The sequence below is a fragment of the Schistocerca cancellata genome, chromosome 1 (genome assembly GCF_023864275.1).
Source record: "Schistocerca cancellata isolate TAMUIC-IGC-003103 chromosome 1, iqSchCanc2.1, whole genome shotgun sequence".
NCBI lineage: Eukaryota > Metazoa > Arthropoda > Insecta > Orthoptera > Acrididae > Schistocerca > Schistocerca cancellata.
Window position 1 is genome coordinate 1,019,166,417 of NC_064626.1, and position 20,477 is coordinate 1,019,186,893.

Sequence of the window (20,477 nt, forward strand, 5' to 3'; positions counted from 1 at the left end):
AAGATGAAGTATATATGGAACAACCAGAAGGTTTCAAAGATGGTACAGGCCGAGTATGTTTCTTAAAAAAAGGTCTTTATGGGTTGAAGTAAGCGCCACGTTGCTGGAACAAACGTTTTGTTGAGTTCATGAAGAAAGCTGGTTTTTCAAACAGTGATGCAGACCAATGCCTATTTTATCGTAGACAAAATGGAAATAGCCTTTATGTGGCAATCTACGTTGATGATGGCCTGATAGTCGGCAGTAACAAGAAAGAAATTGCTGTTTTTATGGATGTTTTATAACATGAATTCGAAATAACAATTGGCAGTCTTGACAATTTTCTTGGCATAAAAATAAAGCAGTATGAAGATGGAGCAATAATGATAAGTCAAGAGAAATACACAGAAGAAATTCTGCAAAGATTTCGAATGGCAGAATTCAATACAATCTCAACTCCTATTGGACGTGAGGACAATAATCAAAACGAAGAAGTTTCGTCATCTGTACCCTACCGTGAAGCAATTGGTTGTCTCACGTAACTTTCAACAGTAACTCGTCCAGACATCACTTTTGCAGTCAATAAAGCTGCTCGAGCTATGGAGAAACCAACCACTGAAGACTGGAATAGAGTAAAGCGCATTTTCCGGTATTTGAAAGGGACCTTAAATTTTGGAATTGTATATAATAAAAAAGAAGAGTTAAAGATTTACGCTGATGCAGATTTCGCAGGTGATAACCGGACAAGGCGCTCAACAACTGGAATTCTTGCAAAGTACTCAGGTGGTGCAGTGTCATGGACAAGTCAGCTGCAGAAAGTAGTGGCCACATCCACAACCGAGGCGGAAATAATTGCAGCTAGTGAAGGAGCAAAAGAGTTAGTTTGGTTACGTCGTCTGCTATCAGAATTAGTGGAAATGTCAGGGCAGCATCCAGTTCTTTACATTGACAATGCTAGTGCATTGAAGTTGGCAAAAAATCCAGAATATCATCAACGTTCTAAACATATAGAGGTCCGACATTTCTATGTTCGTGAAAGATATCTGAACGGTGAGATTTTCTTGGAACACATTGATGGACACAACCAGTTGGCAGATATTTTGACGAAACCTCTTGAACGAGTTCGATTTAATTTTCTATGTTCAGAAATTGGCATGCAAGAGACAAAGCAATAATTTCATGATCTTTTCTTTTGGAGGAAGTGTTAAAAGAAAAGAAAAAAATTCCTTGACGTCTATATTTATGTGCTGCTCCATGACTCTGCTGTCAATATCTTTATTCTTGGCTTGTGTGTAACTTCTGTGTTTTTTCTTACAGTAAATGTGTTTTTTTTTCCATATCCAGGGTGTAATTACAAAGTTAATAAAATGCTTTCTTGCCTTTAAATAATATTTTTCATCAATGATGACCTATCCAATGTTATAACTATAACTTTTTTCATCAGGCTGCTTCAAAAAACTTATCAATACTTAAGTTCTCTACTGCACATCTCTTTTTAATTTCTAACTCTTGTCTAAGGTAAATACCGACTCCACCACCTTTTGCAATTTTCCTACTATAATGATTTGCCAGTTTAAATGGATTAATATGAATACTACTAATTTCATGCTCCTTACATCAGTGTTCAGTAATACACAAGACATCAGGTTGGGTGTAACTTATTGCTATTTCGAGTTCACAATATTTATTCTTGAGGCACTGCACATTTAGAGTCATAATCTTTAGAACAGGGGAGTGAGCACCGATGGTATTTCTCCTTTTGTTTAACACTGTTAACTTGGAGTTTTCATTAAGGCCGGATACCAAAAATCCTGTTGTACCACAGGTTTCTTGTTTCTGTTGCTTTTCCTACTTGAAATGGATGATGCTGATTGATTGTTTATACTAGTTGTGGCAGTTGATGACATTTTAATATTAACTATAGCAGATGTTGATGTTTTTAATGCTTCAACAAATGTTGCACTTGTTAATGTTTTCATTTCTTCTGCTTCTGCCCTCATTTGGAGCGGGATTTTTGGGAAATTTTCTATTTATATACGGCGTATTTCTTCTAGTATCTTTTCACCCATCATCTTTTTTACATAATAGTTCATATGCTGTCCATGCCTCATGAAATGATTTCTCTCTGAACTGTTTGTATCCACAAAAGTTGCACACTTAAAAGCGCAGCAGGTCTTCCTAAATTTATTATTTGTTGACTTTATTTCTTTGTTTCCACATGATTCCTTGATTAGATCATGTATACGTGGCACACTTACAACGAGAACCTTTAAATTTAGATCTGACAGCTTTTTTAGAGTTGTTTGAAGTGCCCTTGTCGCTAGTTGGCTTTCATTTCTGTATATGTCGCTTGCTCCACCTATTAGCACGCAGCATGTTCCAGTATTAACTAAGTTTTCACAATTATTTACTATTTCATTAAGGTGATCGCCAGGTTTGACAATGCCTGTTACTCTAAATTGGGACTGCCGATTATTTATTATTTGTGCCACACCCTTTCATGACTATCACCTAATACACAGACTTGATATTTGTTGTTCTCCAAGTGCCCTCGTTCAGTTGGTTTTATAGTACACTTTGAAGAAACACTTCTCTCGTTAGAACATACAGATAATCTAGATTCACTTTCACTTATCTTGTTGAGTTCGTATTACGTCCTCTCGTGTCTTTATTATCCGCTTTTCTTTGGACTCTATTTACCGACGATTTCGTACCGTCATAAAGATTTTGTTCACTGCGAGCAGAAGTTTTGTTTGAAACGAAAATTGCCGCTATGTTTTCATTACTCTCATTTTTTAAATCGTCATATTTCCATTGCTTCATCAGTTCCTCTAACTTATTTACGTGACGATTTGCAAGTACAAGGTCTTGCTGAAGCGATGCAGTAACACTTTCTTCTATGCAGTGATCATATCTTGACAAGGCTACTGTTATTATTTCACAGCATTCCATGCCACAGTCACATTTCGCGTCCCATTCTTCAGTTCCCGCGAAACACTTTACATGAATCCAAATTGCGACACTGCACATAACCAGATACCTTTCGCGATGTAGTTATTACACTTTATACAATTTATACTCGGTATGTAGCCGTTTTCCTGGGAACTATTTATACACACTTCTGTACGCGACGCCATCTTACCAAATACTTGGAAACACATCAATATACTCTTCTCGAAAATGTACTTTTCGTGTCGACATTTGAAATTTCAAATTCTGTTCAGTAACAACACCAGAAGTACACTTCGCACAGCTGAATGTTTACCTTTACTTTACATGACCAAAGAATATCAGATAACGACAGCAGACACGTTGTAAACCAACAGCGGAAAAATGAAACAATCGCAAAGAATCGATTATTGCACTATTTCCACAGTTTGTTATGAAAATAGCCGAGTGATTCTGCAGTGACACGGAATATCAGCACAGGTTTCAACGGCTATCGGCAAGTTTGCATGAGTTATGAAACACTTGATCGGTGGCCAGTGGGAAAACTTTGCGTACAACTTTTTTTTACTTACTAGCCACTTTTTGCGCAGACATTTTCCTCTTCGTCCAGGACACCCGTCTTCGAGCGTAAAATCGCGGACTGTCCGCGAAATCCATGACGTATGGCAACCCTACTTTCGGCTAACTTCGTTACTCATCGCCTGAGTCTCAGAATCTGCTCCGATAGGTGCATCTATGAAAGTGTTGGAGAAATATCGCGTTCATCTTACCGGCTTCGTCACCATAGCTCACCTTACCCCACATATCTCGAGCATAAACAACCAGTCGATCTGACTTATTTTCTAAAACGTATACACATGCTATTTCGAGCAGAATTTCCCCACACTGACTAAGAAGAGCTACAAATTTCTCTGTTTTGAATAATTTTTTCATGGTTTTTATAGGCAATCCCTAACTTAAATTTTTCTTGCGTATATTACCAACTGATATTTCTCTTGTTTAACAGCCAGCTTTTCCAGACTTGACTGGGAAGTTCGCTGTAATAGACTGCTGCTCACATCGAGCAATACATAATATGTAGGAACTTCAGAAAGTAGATTACACATGGCCCACGATAAGACTGTTGCACAACAAGAATGGCGACACATTGTCAGAAGAAAGTTCATGTTCCCAGTTTCCTGCAGGGACAGTTGTGCTGTGGTGTGGGCATTGGGTAACCAGCTCCATGACGAAACTTGCTAAATTCTATGGCACGAGTTGCAAAAACTTTGTTTTCTCGTTGTTTCATTCCTGCAGGATGCTGGCTTGCAACAAGAGCGTTTACGGACTGGGCCTGAATCTTGTTCATGCATTTGGGCATTTTACCGCTAAAATAGCGTGTAAACTATATCAGTAGCTTATTATCAAAGATGGACATCTGTCGTTCTCAAAGAATTGAGATATATGTCATTTTTTACTACGAAATGTGGAATTGATATATATCCATGCTGCTTGGTGCATAAGTAACTTTAATACTGCAGAAATCATTCTGCAAAGTACTCAACATCAAATTCATTAGATAAACAAGTTAAAATTAACTTTAAAAATACAGACGTCCATCTCGGAAACAAAAAATATGTAGATGTCCACTTTTGATGTGAAGATGCTTGCAGGTGTCTGATTTTCGCTTCATAATGCTGTGAATTTTTTACAAGGGTATCTGCTGTGAAATTGTAGGAATTTGGGCATAATGAGAAAGAAATTGAGTTTTAAACCATACTATTTTATTGGATAAAATAAAAAAATGACAATAATTGTAATTATCTTTTGAGTGTTACACAGAAAATAAGCTGTAACTTTTAGTGATGTTTTACATGTTATGCACATTTACAGGATTTTGAGTAGTAATGAAACGTGTTTTATTTGCAAGTTCTTACATTAAGAGGAAATTGCTGCAGAAAGTTAAAATTTTAATTTATATTTAGAAATATAAATTCAAATAGACTTGAATCTGATCTCAAATAACCAATAAAACGAGGTCATTGCCAAAATCATTCTGCTGTGTTTCACATTCACATTGAGCATCAGGTAAATCTGAGTCACGGGGCCCGCATCTTGTGGTCGTGCAGTAGCATTCTCGCTTCCCACTCCCGGGTTCCCGGGTTCGATTCCTGGAGGGGTCAGGGATTTTCTCTGCCTCGTGATGGCTGGGTGTTGTGTGCTGTCCTTAGGTTAGTTAGGTTTAAGTAGTTCTAAGTTCTAGGGGACTGATGACCATAGATGTTAAGTCCCATAGTGCTCAGAGCCATTTGAGTCACGGGGTGGTCTCTGTAGTAAATTTTTTTACCACTCAAGAGTGGTAAGATTCTTCCAGTTTTCTCCAAAATGTTTCACTAGCAACCTGTCAACATCTCTAAGTTTTTCTGCCTTGATTGGTACACCAATTGGAATGTTCTGAGTGTTTATATCTTCTGGTTTGCTGTACACTTTACAAATAGATCTCTCTGTTCCCATGTCTATGTTGTAAGCAAGTTCCCCTTTAACCACAGTTTTGTCTGACTTTGTTTCCCAGAAAATTATGTGCTTGCATGCTAACAGTTTGAAGTGGAGCTGACCTGCTGACTTCATATGATGCTTGGCTTGTTCTTTCCAATCTTGGGGTACCCAATCACCTTCAGAGTTCCATACGTCCCAAAAATTTTGTGATATTCATGTTTATTGATGATGGTATGCTTTCCTTATATCCCTTACTATTAGCCCAAACACTCTATCTGAAGGTGGGAAAGAGTGGCCAGTAACTGGTAAGATTATTTCAATTTTCATTATGTTTGCTGGTGCACAGCTAGCCAGGAACTTGTTCAACATTGTTAACATATTGATATTCCTGTTTTGCCCTGCCTATCTGTCCATCACCAGGCGAATTGTGTCCTAGCCTGAGAGATCAACAGCATTCAACTCACTGAATACGACGGAAACCACTTCATTCGACGTTTTCTGGGCTTCATCTTCCGTCCAGCTGTATATTGACACATTAGTAGAATTTAGACAATCAGTTGACAAGCCTTTAACAACTGAAAGGTTGTAGCAATAAAACTGTCTGGAGTAGTAGGCAATTTTGCCTGTTACCTTAGGTAGAACAAGGTTTTTTTGACAGTCAAAGCTCAAGAGAAAACAGCCTGTTGGTTTTATACGCAAGTACTGGAAAAAAGCTTGTGCTTGTTTCTTATGTAGTTCCAGTTTCATTGTCAGTCCACCCTTCATAGTCTCATTTTGTTCCATTGAGATTTTATTTCATAATACACGTGCTACACTCATCTACATTTGGGTAAGAAAACCCTATATTAAACACTGTGCAGAAGATTTTTCTGAAAAAGGCTCGAGTAACTTTCTGTTGATCATCTCTTTCTGCATTTAACATTCTCCATAGTTTACTAATGTTGAGATCTGTTGGCAGATATACACAGGATGATTTTTCTCTTGAATAATGCAATTCACAGGCCTTTAGACTGCAAATAAAGGTCTTCACTGCTTCTCTAAGTGGGACAAATTTGATCCGCTTGTGATTTCCACTTCAGGTTTCCATTGGGACATGGGAGTTACCTTTCTTGAAGTTTTTGAAGACCCCCTATGATCCTGTGCTTCGTTATTGGTGTCAACACGTTGAGGAATGTTTCATGACGGACTTGCAGATTATTACTGCATTGATTTACAATACTGTATTTGAATGTAGTGGCTTTTCCTTTAACCAAGTCTTTCTTCTTCTACCTCATAGGCTTGGGTATTTCGGCACGACAATATTTGAGAATGAATGCATCTTGCTTACTCTTTTCAGGGATGGAGTAAAATGCGTCGAGGAAGTCCTTGATGTCAGACATCGTTAGTACTGCACACTGATAACCAATTCTGTAGTTACATGTAGGAAACTCAGGGAGGCCTTTAGCGGAATACCTGGGCGCACAAAACAATGAGAACATTATAACAATTGCATATTGTCATATAAGAATAATAGACACTTTTAACAGCTCAATCAATTATACAAAAACAGAGACAGGACCTTATACAAAATATCAGTAAATATCTATGTTACTCCATTAATATACTGATTATAAGGTTATATTAAAGCTACTATGTTTGAAAAACACATTTACTTTGTTGGTTCATGTATTGCACTTAACTATTTATTTTTATTGTATTTTAGTGCGTATTTTTAACATTGAATCTTTCTCCTCTCCCCTAGGACGCTTTACCCAACAATGCAACCCACGAACACACATTTTATCACCAGAATAGCGATTACGAATTTGTCTTTCTCTCAGTCAATAACGTGGTCTATTAGTACTTTTTATGACCCTGAATCTCGGAATTTCGTAGCATAAGGCCAGTTAAAACACTCATCAGATTTTTCCCTTATATTCTTACATTATTTCTGATATCAAAATACACTCCAACAATTGGTAATTACAAGCAACACACACAAAACTGGAACAGAGTAGATTACAAGCTATCCTTACCGTTGCCTCTTTTCAATGCTTCTTTTCCACTTCTCAGGTTGCCCAATTATCTTCCTGGCTTTCCCTCCTTTGGCTGGTGAAACACTTTGTTCCATTTCACTGACTTAAAAGGTAAATATTGGCAGTAATGCTGTAAAAAAATGCTTCAAAACATGAAGTACAGGTTAGCACGTGCTAGTGTCTGCCACAGACTGTCGCCATGTCTGATTTTGGCAGCCACATGATCATATACGGTATTACCACTGGTTCAAATCGGCTTATTCATCAAATGTCCGTATTTGATACGAAGCGCTTGTGTAGGTGTCCACGTATGAAGTGAACAGTGAACTTCAACGAGTAATTTATCACATTTACGTCCATTTTTGTAAAAAATTGACTTCACCAATGAAAAGAGCAGAAAATTTCCTATCGGAATCGACTGCTAACTCAATTTCGACCAGGAGGTCAGATATCTGGGTTTGATATTAGGCTACTCAAGTTATTCTTACACCGTTCTGCTGGTGTGCATACTGGAGCTCAAGCACGAATGTTTGAATTTAATAGTAATGCACTGTTTCATCCTATCCAAACCATTCTCTCATTCTGTGCAACAGTTAATCATGTTTGACTTTGTTTGGGACCTTAGAAAGTTTATAATCGAAACTTCGCCCCAGGTGTCAACTAGCTACGCCGCTGCTGGAAAGGTACCACAAAGTCGTAGTACGCGGGCAACTACGACTCTTGTGGGCAAAAAATTTAAACTGAACTTCTATTCAGCGTGAAATCTGGCGATATATGGACCAAAATGCAATGTCGCGTCCAATACATAGTGAAAACTATTTGACTGAGGCCACACAGAGATGCGTGATGCTGATCGGGAAGCCCAGATATTGCACTATGAAATTTCTATATTTACGGCAAGCTGCAAGGAAATCTGTGGAGCAAGTCATTTTTTAACGATGAGGATGTTCACACAGCAGTCCTCGAATGGCTCCTTGATGAAGGAGCGGATTTCTTTCGTTAAGTTATTGAACGATTGGTAGAACGTTCCGTGCGTTGCTTACAGATATTTAGTGACTATGTTGAAAAATTGTGTCATGGATCTGTGTCACTATGACGTGTACAGCATTCATTCAAAGTTGCTCGGACTGCCATAGTAATACGCAACATACTTTTTGCAATCCGCCCCTAAAAAGTGAAATGAAATGTCGTGTGGCTAGGGCCTCCCGTCGGGTAGGCCGTTCGCCTGGTGCAGGTCTTTCGATTTGACGCCACTTCGGCGACCTGCGCGTCGATGGGGATGAAATGATGATGATTAGGGCAACCCAACACACACACACACACACACACACACACACACACACACATATATATATATCACTATTATACTTTTTCCTTCCAAATCTTCTTTGTCAGACTACATTCAGTAACCCTGAAACGTAGCATAAGTATCGAACAAATATTTGTCATAAATTTCTGAAGCAAGAACGAATAGCCTACAGATTTCGTTATCTTCAAGAAATGCGCTCTTCTGTTGCAAAAAGGTTTTCGGCTGCAGCTCGAGGCCACGTGGTCGGGAGAGGGTGCAGTGGACTTGCATTTGGGAGTAGCGAGGTTCATTTCCTCGTCCCGATAATGTGATACAGTTTTTGCTAAATCGCGTCAGACGAATGGAGGGATGGTTGCTCCTTCAACAATAGCTTCAACACTGCGACACCTGGTTCCATCTCTTATTCACTTCTAATGCTGATAAATAGTATGCTTGAGCAGCTACTTCCCATTCCGGCAACAATCACAGGAATTGTGGCAACTACGTTAATTTTTATACAATAGATCTTTCTGCTTCATAGTATTTCCGAAAGCGTTGCAGTTTTCACAATCAGCGGTATTCGTATCCAGTGCTTTCGGCGATGTATCTCAAGATAAGACAAGTCTGTATCGACGAACTGCGTGGATTACAGCAACGCTTGTAACACAAATTACACCACGTGAAGTCACGGAAGAACTCCTACATAAAAACGATTCTCACGTTGTGAAGGCCAGTTTACGTCCTTCCTCGCACACCGCTGGCGCTACAGGACAGACACCGACATCTGGTGAGTACTGCGGCAGGTTTGCAATGATTACTAACTCTCCGACAGATACTTTGGCGTATCTAGGTTATAAAGTTCACTTTGCTAGCTGATGAACTTGGGAGCATGTTGTACTGTATAAAATTGTCGAAACCAGAACGAAAGTTTTTCTTTTTAAGGCAAACCAGAAAAATTTTGTAATGTTATGAAACTACGGTATATTAATTCATATGTGTGTAATATCTATATTTGTGGGAATGATGGGCCTTGGGTCTTCAGCATAGAGCGTAAAATGTACACTGTAGTCTTCAGTGACGAACACAACTGTTCTTTTCTTTTCTTTTTTTTTTTTTTAAAAAAAAAAATCCGCGCACCACAAATAAATGAGAGGCCAAAATGTTCACAGTTCCAGAATTAGTTCCATGTAATAAGTAAAATGACGCAATAATAAAAAGCACTGAACTTTTCTGGAGGACCAAGCCAGTTTGCTTTTCCACGCCTTTGAAAAGTAAAGCCGTGAGAGAGAGAATAAGCTACATTAATAAATTGATCTCTTGCTTTTTAAAGAGCCATTCTGGCATTCGCATTTAGAGTGAGGTAAACCACAGAGAACCTAAGGCGTACTCATTACTTAAGAACCGTTGCCGGTAATGTATCCGTTATTTTTCTCATACCTTTGAGATCGACACGCAGCGAGAATAATGGAAGGAATAAGATGGAAAAACTATGCCGTCACACTTTTAGGAATTACAGAAATCTTGACTCTTCTATTAGCCACAGCGTCGACGAAACGTTGAGTTCCTATAAAAAGAAAAGAGTTATTTTGGCTGTTATCCATTATTCCTTGTAGTGAACTACAAATTCCAACCACCTTTGAAATTATTAGTGTACGTGTGCACTAAGAAAATCTTGTACACCACCAGTAACAATCTAAAATTTTCTGAACTGTTAAGTAGCTTCCTTCTTTAAACACTCTCCTCTCTCTCTCTCTCTCTTTTTTTTAATCGTCTCTATAGAAGGGATATTCATCATAACTACCTATCAGTATATTGTGTTCAGAATAACTTAAGGTTTTACAGTAAATAGTGGGATACTTCTAACAAATTAACGCAAATGCCTTTGCTTACTCCAGAGAATTTGGACAAACCACAATGATACAAAATAAAATTACTTAGTTCAACCCCCTCCCACCAAGATTCGACTGTAACACTGAGACCTCTAACTGTAGCCGCCAAGCCTTCACTGCAACTAAATTGTCACCTAACACTTGCACAGTTGGCAGGGTGTTGTATGAGACCCATTCAGAGAAATGTTCGTCCCTAGTTTGACAAAAGGAAGTTAATGGTGGGGTATTTCCTCTGTTAACAAATTAATATAAATAATTATTGCATGCTTGGTTTTTGTTTGCACATAGATCATATTTTACTTTAATATTAGACATGCTCAACCGCAAATTTTATACAGGATAAACAAAATTGCTCACAAATTTACCTTCTATAAGGAAAAACGATTTTTTTAAAGTACTAATAGTGATAATGGATAATCAGCAGTTATTAAATATTGTAGATGTAGCAAAAACACAGTTGAAACAAATTTTCTTAATAACACATAGTAATGACAAACACTAGTAGTCTACGTTAATTTACCCATAAGATTGCAGGATTAAGGAAAATAGATGAAGTTATGCATGTATACAGTTCTGCTGAAAACTACTAGGACATTTATATTCAATTGGAAAAACTATTTTTAAATAATATTTGCACTAATACACAGCGACAGAAACACAGTTTCCCTCTTGGTCTTTACATTATCTTCTGTACTTTCAGCATGCAATTGGTCTTTCATTTTTCTCTCCTCAGTAAGTTGGTTTCCACATCAAGAAGAAATGCTTTACACCATTTCCAATTTTAAATTTATCTTTATTATGTGAATTCACTTGCAAGTATTTCTTCACCTCATAGCAACCCCTAGAGATAAGATGCTCCTTCAAAGTACTCATTTCCTGTATGCTCTTTATGCTATGTGACAGTCTGTCATAAAATAAGCTTCTTGCATTTCTAGGGTCACTATCTTGTAATTTTCAGCCTTTTGCTGCACATATGGAATTTTGCCTAGTTCGTGTGTTGTGGTTATGAAAACTGCAGGATTCCTATGGTGGTAGTTTCATTATGCCATTGATGACATTCTTTTGAAGTTTTAAAATTATCTGTATATGTACAGCTGCTGATCCTCCCCACAGCGCAATGTGTGTGGGAAATAAGACTATAGGACATTTTAACTGAGATTTGTCTATCCACTATTTACGATATTTTCTTCATTAATAATATATTTATACTTATGTATGAACAGATTTTATCAATGTGGTTTTCACTGCCAGAGACTTGCCCACCTCTACTCCCAGAAACTTGTTACAGTTAACTTCTTCTAGATCTGCATGCCAAATATCCAGAATAAAATCCTGTGAACTGACAATTCCATATGTTAGAAATTTTGTACATTTTGTTTTGTTCCTGTTGATCAACCGATTATTTTCTCTAAGCAATGTTTGTATTATCTGCATATTCTCACTAGCTCTCCTTTCCAAATTCTTTCCTAAGTCACTGTATACTAGTAAGGTTGTGCCATTGGCATACATAAATGCTTATTCGTTTACCGCTGTTGGCAAGCCAATTATATAGAAGATATAGAGCAGAAGTCCCAGTGCTTAAACCTGAGCTACTGTATGTTTTACCTACAGAAAATCAGAGCAGACATATTTTCTCAGCGTTTCCAGATTAATGTTTTATTTCAACATACAGCTCTCTGTTTTCAACAAAAATTTTTATATAATATCCTTAGTTTATTCTCTTATGCCATAGCAGTCCTGTTCCTCTAGAAAAACTCTTTGACACACCCAATCAAAAGCTTAGGAAAGGTCTAAGTATGCACCATAAGCTTTTTTCCTCTGATCATCCAGGGCCTTAATTACGATTGTTGTGAACATTGCCTCTGCAATCTTCGTAGGTCTCCCCTTTCTGAACCCATGTTGTGCATCATTTAAGATATTTTGTTACTTTACGAAGCTTCCCTTCCTCTCATTAATCACTGTTTCTACTACATATTAGACAGAACAGTTGTGATAGTTAAGGGCCTATTGTTTCCTGGATCTCATCTGTCCTCTCCTTTAAGTATTGCCACTACTTTGCTCCTTTCCAAATATTTTAGGAAAACTTCTTCTTTCATTTGCCAAATTTATCTAGAATGTCAGAGGCTCTGCAGGATGTATATATCACATTGTTTTACTGTTGTTGATATGTCATCCAAATCCTCTATATTTTTATTTTTAGTGATTCAATTATTTTGATACATCCAGTTCATCTGTAGGGGATAGGTATATATTACAAGCCACCCACTTGGGGTTTTCTGTGCTCATTGGTACTCTATGCTCATTGGTACTGCTATGTTCTGTTTTAGAAGTGGCTCAATTGTGACTATATGATGCCGACTGAGCTGCACTCTAAGAGAAAAAAAGATGATGCACCACAAATAAATCATCCAAATGGGACAGAAATGGATAGATGTGATTTACGTGTACAGACAGTCAAATGATTCCAGTTTCAGAAAAGTTAGATGATTTATTGAATAGAAGGAGCTTCACAAAGTGAACAAATCACTAACGTGTTGGTGCACCTCTGACCCTAATGCAAACAGTTATTCAGCCTCTGGCCCATATGCAAGCAGTTATTCAGCTTTGCACTGATTGACAGAGTTGTTGAATGTCCTCATGAGGGATATTGTGCCAAATTCTGTCCAATTGATGTGTTAGATATATTCAAAATTCTGAGCTGGATGGAGAGCCCTACCCACAGTGCTCCAAACATTCTAGCCAAGTAATAGAAACACTCGCTGTGTGGGGGCGGGCATTATCTTGCTGAAATGTAAGTCCAGGATGGCTTGCCATGATGGGCAACAAAAAGGGGCATAGAATATTGTCAACATACCACTGTGATGTAATGGTGCCGCGGATGATGACTAAAGGGGGCCTGGTATGAAAAAAAATGGTACCCCAGATCATCACTTCTGGTTGTCGGGCCATATGGCAGACAACAGTGAGGTTGGTATCCCACCAGTGTCCACAGTGTCTCCAGACATGTCTTCAGCCTGTAATCACAATGACTGGAATAGTCCTGCTTCGAATTGAGCTCTGATGACAGGGAAGGCATGTGTGGCGAAGAGCAGTGGGACACCATGCGGTCCAACAACCAGGAGTAATGGTCTGGCGTGCCATTTGTTTCATAGCAGAACCTCTTTAGTTGTCATTTGCGGCACCCTTACAGCACAGTGGCACATCGATGGCACTCTGAGCTATTCTGAGCTCACATTTCAGCAAGATAATGCCCACCTGTAGAAAGCGATAGTTCCTATTGCTTGGCTTCATGTTTGCCAAACCCTACCTTGGCCAACAAGGTCCCTAGATCTCTACCCAGTTGAGAACGTTTGGAGCATTATGGGGAGATCTCCAAGCAACTCAGGATTTTGATAATCTAAGATGCTAGTTGTATGGAATTTGGCACAATATCCCTCAGGATGACATCCACCATCTCTGTTAATCAATGTCAAACTGAATTACTGCTTGCATAAGGGCCAGAAGTGCTGAAACACATTATTTATTTGCTCAGTTTGTGCAGCTCCTTCTCTTGAATAAATTGTCCACTTTTTCTGAACTTATAATCATTTTTTGTTTGTTTGTAAGTGTGCACCTCATCTACCAATTTTCATCCCATTTGGATAATTTCTTGGTAGTGTGTATGTATGATTTTCTTGTCATAGAGTGTATCACACTCCTGTTATGGAGCTGACACTTCTTGTCCATTGCTTGTTAACATCATATTTGTATCTTTTAAGACATATGGCTCTTTTCTGTTCTCATTTACATAATTCCAGGCTGTTTTAGATATGTTAGAAGAAGTTTGTATTTTTAGTTTTTGATGGCTAGTCTTTGATTTTCTTATCTTCCTAGTTCATGCTTTCATCTAGCACCTGTACACCTCATGACTTGCGTGTCCTTTACCTTTCTGGTAAGTGTCGTAGAGCACAATCAGTTCATCTCTTGCTTTTTCATTTTAATAGTCATAAATTTCTTGTTTGGTTTATCTCCAGTAGTTCTGTGTACTTCAGAACAAGTTACAGTTATGAGGCATCTTAATATGTCACAGAAAGTTTCCCAGCTGTGTCACAGAAAGTTTCCCAGCTCTTTTTTACACTGTCCTGTATATAAGCATCATCCCATTTTTAAGGTTTTAGCAAAATTTTCAGCCTTTTCTAATGTAAATGAAAATTCTGCTTGAAAATTCACAAGAAAATATGTGTGAAAGAAGAGGAAGCTGGAAAGTAAGGGAAAACAATGTATGGGTAAGGGGATCATCATGATAGATTCATTTGCTGAGTTTCCGGTACATCATCATGTTTATGACTACTATTGCAAAAAGGACCATTTAATATTTAACAAATAACCAGTTAGAATTAAGGAAGCAGATCTGTTTCTAGGTAGTTGCACATTGATATTTACAGCTGTGCATAACCTGGATTTTCACTATGATTCTGTGGTTGTAAGCTGTTGCTGGAAAAAGAAACTGTAGCTGGATGGGTATGCCAATTTGTGAAGCAGATGTGAATGTTTATGAAGGAGTATGACTATGAAATGTGGGACAGTTCTAGCCATATTCTAAAGAAGAAATGGACAGATGACGCAACTAGAGGAACATTGACAATATTTTCTGTCAAGGGAAGCAGACTTATCTTTTGCAATCAGAAACCTCACAAGTTTGCTCTAAAAGTGTCACACACAAGAGTCATACAGAGGCGAAGAACATAAGCGAGCTGTGTAGGTGGCAGCTGAATGAACTGAACCCACTGTTGCCATGTAAACCATGTTAGCAATAAGCATATGTTCATTTATGATGGCTGGTCATGGGTTGAAGACAGGAGAAAGAGGGGTAAGTAAACTATGTACCTCTCCTGGTTGATTCTTAAATCATCTATCTTGTTTGTTTTTACAATCGGTTTTTCACCACCATCTGTGCCTGCATTCTTGCTGGGGGCCCATCTTGGCTCTTGGAAAGATGCTGCTGTTCCTGTTTTTTAAATCAAAGAAGACAGGAGATTATCATGATATGTTTACTAAGAGGTTCTTAGACTCATTAATACCAAATATGTGAACACCGTCAATGATGATTGATGATGCTCCTAACCATTCTGACGACAGGCCACCTACCATGGTAAAGTGCTAGGAGGAGTTGATTGATTTGCTTCAGATTCACTAGGTTGAACTAAGTGAGAACCTTAGAAAGGTTCTCCAGACAGTTTCTGTTAGTTAGAAAAAACATATATGCATTTGAAAGCTCCTCAGTTGAATTAGAAAGACAAAATATTGTCATTATATCAATGTATAGAATTCCAGGTGTACCAGTAAAAAAATTATTTTTACCAAAGTTAATGGGTTTTTTACAGAAAGTCAGTAATGACAAAAACAAAAGGGTTTTAATAGCTGCTGATTTCAATATAAATTTATCAAATGAAACCAGTGACTCAATCAGTTTATGGACCTAATCCAAAAATTTGGGTTCAAGACAAACTTCACAGAATTCACAAGAAAAAATGGCAATACAGAAACCTGTATCGATAATATTCTAACAAATTATAAATTCGATGATGCAAGGAGGCTATGTGTAGATTTAGGATTTTCGGACCACTCTGCTTTGTTTACTGAAATGACTAGTACAAATGAACAAAGTACTAGAAAAACTTGCAACAAAAGACATTTTACTGTTAAAAATGTAAAATTGTTCTTCTCTAAATTAGAAGAGATGGAGTGGCAAGTCAAGGATGAGATTCCAATCTCTGTACATGTCAACATATTTTTTGAAAATTTTTTACATGTATTTAATGAAATATTTCCACTCAGTGTGTGGCAGACAAAAGTGTGTAATAAGCTAAATTGGCTCACTGCTGGAATAAAAATATCCAGTGAAAAAAAGACAACTGCACAAGAAACTGAAAAATAACAAAGACTCTGTTTTCTTTAACTATATTAAACAGTATAAAAACATATTTAAAAGGGCAGTGAAAGCAGCAAAATAAATTGTTTATAATGAAAACATCTCTGCTCATGGAAACAAATGAAAGGCAGCATGGTCAATCGTAAAATCAGATGTGGGCATTAGAACTGACAGCAAAGATATTTCCAAAATTAAGGTGGGGAGTAAAATTGTGACAAACCTGGGTTAGATGTCAGAGTCATTCAATTTTTTTTAATAAATGCATCTAAATCAGATGTAAATGTACAAGCTTATGCAGAAAAAGTACATTTAAGACACAAGGCAGAAGAATACTTCAACAAATTTGAGCAAACATCAGTTAAAGATGTAGAGAAAACTATATTACAGCTAAAGAGCAAAAATTCTGCTGGGTGGGATGGCATACCTATCAAAGTAATTATAGCAGTAATAGCTCTCCCTCTTTGTTCAATAATTAATAAATCACTTGAAGAATGCCACTTTCTGGGTCTCTGAAAGTGTGTGGAAGCAAAACCTTTGTTTCAAAAACGCTCAAGAGAAGGTATGGGGAACTACTGCCCAATCTCTATTCTCCCGATTTTTTCAAAAATATTTGAAAAAGTGGTGGTAACACAAATAAAAAAAATTAATGACAAATCAAACTTAATTTCAGATAATCAATATGGCTTTCAAAAAGACAAGAGTACAATAGAGGCCATTTATGAGTTTGTGAAAAAAATCAGTTTCACCTTAAACAAGTTGAGAAAAGTTGCAGGATTATTCTGTGACCTCACAAACACATTTGATTGTGTAAACCATCACTTGCTCCTGTGTAAAATGGAAAGACACAGAATTGGGGGTTGTGTTTTAAAGTGGTTTAGGTCACACTTCACGAACAGAAAACAAAGGTAGTTATATTGGCAGGTAAGGGAAATTCCTTCCCTGAACTGATGATTATTTCACAAGGCATTCCACATGGCTCAATTCTGGGGACAATTTTGTTTTTAATTTGTGTAAATGATGTATCCCTGAACATAAATTCACACTCAGTTTCATTCGCTGATGATACTTCTGTCCTTGTTGAAAGCAATGACTTTGAACAAATTCCTTCAGCTGTCACAAAACTATTAGACTGTTTGGAAAACTGGTTCCAACTAAATGAGCTAAAACTGAATATTAGGAAAACACATTTGCTGCAGTTTACAACTAAAATCTCTAAGGTAAAAGAATTCCACATTAGTTGTATAAACCAAGAACTGAAAGCAGCAGACTGTTAAATTTTTAGCCCCACATTTGGACCAAAATCTATCCTGGTCTTCACACACAAAGTATTTAGCAAGAAAATTTAACAGTCTGACATTTGCAATGAAGATTCTGTCATATTCAACTAGCACGGAGATAAGAAAATAGTTTACCACAGCTACTTTGAATCAGTTATAAAGTATGGCATTATTTTATGGGGAGGCACAAGCAAAATGACTAGAATCTTAAAATTACAAAAATCAATTGTTAGAAATATGGCTAATACAAAAACATAATTATCCTTTCTCCCACTGTTAAGAAATTTAAAAATGTTAAGTGCTCCATGTTTGTACATTTATAAACTGATTATTTTTGTATACAGTAACACCAAGTTATTCATAGACAATAATTTTTAAACATCAATACATTACTAGGAACAATGAGAATTTCATGCTTCCCACTCATAGATTAAATCTGTTTGTACTAACCAGAGAATACATGGGCATGAAAATTTACAACATACTAAAAAAGAAACAAATTCTCAGCATGGAGATGGGCAACTAAAGCAAAAACTACAACAATTGTTAGTACAGAAATGTTGTTATTCCCTACAAGAATTTCTTAATGATAATATGACAATCTGAACATGAAAGCAAGTGGCTGAAATGTTTTGTTAATTAAGCTTAGAAGTTGTATGTCTAATAAATGATTATAATAATTATTCTCTCTTTTTACAGTGATGCTGTTGTTAGGCTACACACAGTCTCTGTAAATTATAAATTAATAAGTATTGTTTCTGTAATACACGTAAATTGTAATTGCAGTGTTGACAAGTCCCCTGTAGAAATCATGTGATTTAACTCCATATGTTATGGGAGGATAAAAATTCTGATTCTGAGCCATTAGTCTGTCACCTTATCACTGCCACTTAAACCCAACTGAAATGATATGGACCCAAAATCTAAGGTTACATTGCTAAGGGTAATACTAATAGAAAGGTAGTTTATCTATAGTCATATGACTCATCAATGAACCTGATGGGAAGTCATCTCTGCAGACCGGAAGAAAGCCCTGAGTTATAAGCAATGCATCATGGAAAAATAATGGCAGCATTAAGCTATTTTAAGAATAAGTTTGTAGGCTTCCATAGCCAGTGTAATTTTTAATAAAATAATTTTAGGTATTATGCTGCATCTTTGTAAAACACTAAAGCAACTGAATTGCTGACATTTTGACTGACTTTGCAGCAATCCTCTTCGACATGATTAACTGCTGGAGACTGGTGAATGTCTGCCCCTGTATAGTCTATTTCAGTTATTTGGTGGTTGCTAGCATCACATATTTGGGATTCATTGGACAATTTGAAGAAGGGATGGCCATGTTACATGCTTCTCTGGATGTGGAGATTTACAAAACATCTAGGAACAAACTAGGACATCACGGCTACAGGAAACTGATGCGCACTGAAAGGTACAGGCATGCTGATCTACACCACCATTCCTCTTAGAAGATCGCTGTTTATTTACACTGACAGTCCATGCTTACCAGATTAGTGATGCTAACAAAATAGAACATGAACTCAGCAAGCTTAAGTCAACATTCCTTGCAAACAGATATAGTAACAGAAACATAAAATGAGCTATAAGGTTCAGCAAAGACGAAATAGACAAAAGTACAGAAGAAACTCTTCCTGTTGCATGCTTACCTTATGTGAGAGGTGTGTGACCATGTAGGCAAGGTTGTGCCTTGTGGAGGAATCAGACTTGTATTTCAGAGTGGCTGCAAGATCTGGGATCTGTTGAGGCCCACAGATGATCCAACAGATGCTCTGCACGCATCTACAAACTTCAGTGCAAATGCGGCAAAGTCTATGTTGGTGAAACCGGGAGACCCATTAGCACTTGCATTTGAGAGCATGAGCGTTATGTATGAATGGGACAGAACAACAAGTTGGCTGTAGCAGAACACAACCAGGGATATGGCCATTCTATCGATTTTCAACCTCGTGTGCTTGCTCGTAACAGAAAATAAAAGAGGCTATTGAAACGATTAAATGCTCAAAGAGCATGAACAGGGAGGATGGCTGCAAGTTACCTACAGCCTGGCTTTCAGTGATTGCAGCCTGGCAGACTGAGTGAGTTCACTAACCAGTAGTACAACTTGGCCCGGTTTTAACAGCATAAAAAGTGACCATGAGAGACCTACCGTATGGCTTTAATGCTTCGCAGCCGGAAAACACTACCTCCTGCATACAAACTGGCAGTTTGCTATTGCCAACCAGTCACCTATTAGAATCGCCTACCAATCACTTACTAGAGTAGCACACACAGTATCCTGCTCATTTGCTGCTGCCTACCAGTTGTCTACTAGAGTGGTCTTCCAATCACCTACCAGAGTAACACAGGCAGTAGACTACTGTGCTGTTATCCCCCTCCATGACACCATCTTCAGATTGTCAAATGACATCCTGGATATTTGATGTCAGTAGCCATCAGATAACCAAAATAGACAGTCTGTAGGAGAAGACATTCATCAGTATCCAGCAGTGAACTGACCATGAAAAAGAGGACCACTGCAATGTCAGTTGAAATGTTGGGCATTAGTTGCTTAAGTGTTTTATGATGACATGACCTAATATCCTAAATTATTTTTATTCAATATTTTAGAAATAATTTGTAGAGTAAATGATCACATAATTAAACAATGTTTCATTATCACTTAAAATGTCTGTT

At 37.5% G+C, this 20,477-nt stretch overlaps 1 protein-coding gene across 1 annotated transcript in view; it reads left to right on the top strand.

Annotated features, from left to right (window-relative positions):
- The first annotated feature begins 9,376 nt into the window (after positions 1 to 9,376).
- LOC126089435 (ankyrin-3-like) overlaps positions 9,377 to 20,477 on the top strand; it is a 270,212-nt gene continuing 259,111 nt past the window's right edge. Inside the window, exon 1 of the mRNA XM_049906909.1 lies at positions 9,377 to 9,493. The gene's annotated coding sequence lies outside the window, so the exon portion shown is untranslated. The remainder of the gene's footprint in view (positions 9,494 to 20,477) is intronic.